The sequence below is a fragment of the Gossypium hirsutum genome, chromosome D08 (genome assembly GCF_007990345.1).
Source record: "Gossypium hirsutum isolate 1008001.06 chromosome D08, Gossypium_hirsutum_v2.1, whole genome shotgun sequence".
Lineage (NCBI taxonomy): Eukaryota > Viridiplantae > Streptophyta > Magnoliopsida > Malvales > Malvaceae > Gossypium > Gossypium hirsutum.
In genome coordinates, this window is record NC_053444.1 from 15,311,204 (window position 1) to 15,315,604 (window position 4,401).

The 4,401-nt window shown below is 34.9% G+C and overlaps 2 non-coding genes across 2 annotated transcripts; both read right to left on the reverse strand.

Annotated features, from left to right (window-relative positions):
• Positions 1–860: 860 nt before the first annotated feature.
• Positions 861–967, reverse strand: LOC121220620 (small nucleolar RNA R71). Its single transcript, XR_005917840.1, has one exon. It is a non-coding gene; the product is annotated as a small nucleolar RNA R71 (small nucleolar RNA).
• Positions 968–4,006: 3,039 nt separating this feature from the next.
• Positions 4,007–4,113, reverse strand: LOC121220587 (small nucleolar RNA R71). Its single transcript, XR_005917808.1, has one exon. It is a non-coding gene; the product is annotated as a small nucleolar RNA R71 (small nucleolar RNA).
• Positions 4,114–4,401: the final 288 nt, after the last annotated feature.

A 4,401-nucleotide genomic window follows, 5' to 3' on the forward strand; every position in this document is an offset into this window, starting at 1 on the left:
TATCATCATTTTGGTATTACATTAATCTAACTTTATTATAACAACTTGACCACTTGTATACCTAATCCGATCCTATGGAGATGATCTCACTTATCACTTTATTACTTTATCCGACGTGTATACTTGCACATTTTGCATATCATATTCAGATGCGACAAGTTTTTGGCACTGTTGTCGGGGATTAGCAATTTGGTGAAATTTGGTTTTGTTATTTTACTTAGCTCCATTAGTTTTATTTAACTTAGTTGTATTTACTTTTTACAAGTTTGTCGTCAGTGTATAAGAAGAGGCATTCTTGCTAGCAAATAATATCCTTCTGACCTAGAGATCGAATGAACTTTACGAAGAAGGCAGAAAGAACTGGAAAAATGGATAGAAACGAGAATGATCTTAGTCTCAATGATAATCGAAATGGTCCTGATCTGAATGATCTTTTAAATCCAATTGGTCAGGATGTTAATCTTTCTATTCATCAGGTGATAGATGATCGAGATAGACCAATCTGAGAGCATGTTGTGCCAATTTTGGATGACCTAAATCCAGGGATAGTCAAACCACAAATACAGTCGTAGTAGTTTGAGCTGAAACTGGTAATGTTTCAGATGTTACAAATAGCAGGATAGTTTTGTGGACTGCCCACTAAAGATCTAAAACTGTATTTAAGACACTTTTTAAAGGTTTGTGACTCATTTCCACAACAGGGTGTTCCTGAAGACGTCTTGCGACTTAAATTGTTTCTATATTCATTAAGAGATCATGCCAAAGCCTGGTTCAATGCTTTACCATCAGGAACAATGGAATCATGGAATGATTTTTGCCAGAGATTTTGGCTACTGTATAATCCACCAAATATGAATGTCAATCTTAGAAAGGACATTACATCTTTTTAGAAATTAGAGGATGAAATGTTATATGAAGCTTGGGAATGATTCACAGATTTAATTTGGAAATGTCCGATGGACAGGTTCCAGCACTGGACGCAGATGGAGATATTTTATATTGGGTTGAATATGCATACGATGATGGTAGTTGATTCCTCCTCTAGTGGTACGTTGTTGGATAAATCCTATAATAAATCATATGAGATTTTGGAAAAGATTGCCAACAATGATTATCAATATCCAACCATAAGAGTTGGGACGGGCAAAAGAGCTACTGCTACTATAGAGCTGGACGCAATCACTTCATTGACAGCTCAGGTGTTTTTATTGTGTGTTTACTATAGTGAAGACCATGTGTTTAATAAATGTACATCAAATCCAACATTTGTGTACTACATGGTTAATTTTAACAATAACCCCTATCCCAACACGTATAGTCTTGGGTGGAAGCAACATCCGAACTTTAGTTGGAATAATAAAGGTACAGGGAATTTTAACAATACGAAAAGATAGAATGCCATTAATGTACCGTCTGGTTATAATCAACCTATGCCGAGTCAAAATGTACAGTAAGGTCAAGCATTGGTTTCATCATCATCATCTATTGAAGCTTGGCTAAAAGAATAGATGGCCAAGAATGATGTTGTAATTCAAAGTCAGGCGACGTCTTTCCAAGCTCTTTAAATTCGAGACCACAAAGGGAATTAACTAGTGATATCGAGAAATCAAGATCACAAGGGAAAGAGCAATGCAATGCCATCACTCTTAAAAGCAAAACTCAATTGTATGAAGTTGCTCAAGATGCCACTACAGGAGAGGAAAACTCAAATAACAACCAGGTAAAGATGCCAGAGTCATCTAAAAAACATATTGAATCTAAAAAGCGTAAGCAGTAAAATGCTCTGGCAAACCCAGATCATGTTGTCAACAAGAATGCAACGACAAAACACTATCAGCATTCTGAAAGATGATCATTTTTACCTTTTCCTCATTGATTGATAACTCTTGAAAAGAGTTATATTTTAAACCTCTAAGCTTGATTAAATGTCTGTACTTAAGTAGATATATTTGCATTTTTAGGTTATTCTTAGAACATTGCATAATAAAGCTTGGATTGTGCTTTAAATGTCATTTCATGTTACTTTTACTATTGGGAAGAAGAAAATTGGTTGTTGTATGCAGCAGGTGCAAGAAGGATGAAAAAGAGGAGAAAATCAGGAAGAGAATGAAGGAAGTGAAATATTTCCATGGTAAAAGGTTGGATGGATTGCCAACATAAATGCCATGGCAATTCTAGGAAAATGTTGATGCATCACTCAGTCCTTTTCACTCTCAACCAGCTGGACCTATACAAGATAAATCCACCTGAAAAATAGGGAGAGAAGTGTATGTTGAGAGAGGGGGACCAACCCTATAAAAGAGGATTTTGGGCAATGATTTTTTAAGGAAGGATTTGGAGAGCACTTTTCTCTTCGGAGACACTGGTGAAAATTTCCAGAGAAAAGGGAGAGGGTAGTAGCTTAAGAGGAGAGCAGAAATGCAAGGAAAGGGATGAGCAATTGGCCTTTGATCCTGTACAATTTAGCAGCGTCGAAGTGAAAGCTGGAGTGGTGAAAGCTTCCTACAGTTCTACCTTCATTATTTTAATTAATTTTTGTGATTTCTAAACTGTTAATGATGATTTTGAATGTTGTTTTTATTTTGGATTTTAAATTCCAATCCATGAGCTAATTTCATTTAGGTTGGAATTATTGGATCTATCCTTATATACTTAATGACCATGTTGATATTTTGAGTAGATCTATTGTTTTATTCGGTTTGGATTATTTTAAATATATGCATGCAAGATTTAGACATAGATAAATGCATGGTATATCATTAAACTTGATTTAATTCTGAAAAGGTTAAATAAGTTGGATCATAATCGAATGATACGAGCGAGTACTCGAGTGATTACTCGTAGCACTCTAGACATAGAGTTGTGATCTGTATAGAGGAAGGAAGAATATTGTTGGGTATTGTTCTTGAGACTTGTAGACATACAAAAACTTAGAATGATAGCTTTAATTCTAAGTCTCGAAAGAAGCATAATGTAGCAGTTATACTCTGAACAGTAATTTGGTCAAGATTTTGCCATGACATTATTATGTTATTAAGATACAATCCAAGTAACTCCAACCTTTCCATTCAACAACATCAATCCTCTCACCTTTGTCTCGTAGAATTGCCACATCATTTTATTCTTTATTTTATTTTTATATTTCATACATTAATACTTCACTTCAAATCATTATTCTATTTACTTTGCCATAAGCCTAATTAGTATAGTTTATACTAATAACTCAACCATATTTTTACCTATTTTGATCCCTAAGGAGATGATCTCACTTATCACTTTATTACTTGATTCGACGTGTATACTTGTACATTCGCATTACATATTCACACGCGACAAGTTTTTGGCATCGTTGCCGATTATTGGGAAAATTGGTAAATTTTGGTTTGTTATTATCGATTTAATTTTGTTAGTGTTAGCTTACTTAGTTTTTTTTTTTATTCTTTTTCAGGGTAACTGCTAGTTTATGAGTAGAGCTATTTCAAGAATGAAGAGTATTCTTTTGACCTAGAATTGAGAGAACTTTGAGGAGGAGAAAATAATTGTGAGAAATGGAAATTATTGGAAATGATCCACGTAGAGAAGATCCATTACATATGAATCATAAGGGCGCTGATATTCCTCTTGTGATAGATGATAGAGAAAGACCCATTAGAGAACATGTAGTGCCAATCTTGGATGATTTGAATCCAGGGATTGTCAGGCCACATATTCAACCTTAACATTTTAAGTTGAAACCAGTGATGTTGCAAATGCTACAAATAGTAGGACAGTTTAGTGGATTACCTACTAAAGATCCCCAGCTACATTTAAGACTCTTTTTGGAGGTCTGTGATTCATTCAGGAGTAGGGTGTCCATAAAGATGCCCTGAGACTCAAATTATTTCCTTACTCATTGTGAGATCGTGCCAGAGCATGGTTATATGCTTTGCCGTCAGGAATGGTGGCATCTTGGAATGAACTTTGTCAAAGGTTTTTGTTGCGAAACAACCCTCCGAACATGAATGCCAAATTGAGTAACGATATTACATCTTTTCAACAATCTGAAGATGAGACATTGAATGAAGCTTGGGAGTGATTTAAGAAATTGACTAGAAAATGCACGATACATGGTTTCCAACATTGGACACAAATGGAAATGTTTTATAATGGACTAAATGCACATACATGGGTTCTAGTTGATGCATCTGCCAATAGGAGTTGGCTAGATAAATCATATAATAAGGCATATAAAATTCTAGAAAGGATAACTAACAATGATTATCAATATCCAACTACAAGAGTGGGTACTAATAGAAGAGTTGCTAGAGCTATGGAGCTTGATGCAAGCAGCAGAATTAACATCTATTTATTATGGGGAAGATCATGTTTTTGATAAATGCCCATCAAACCCAACTTTAGTAT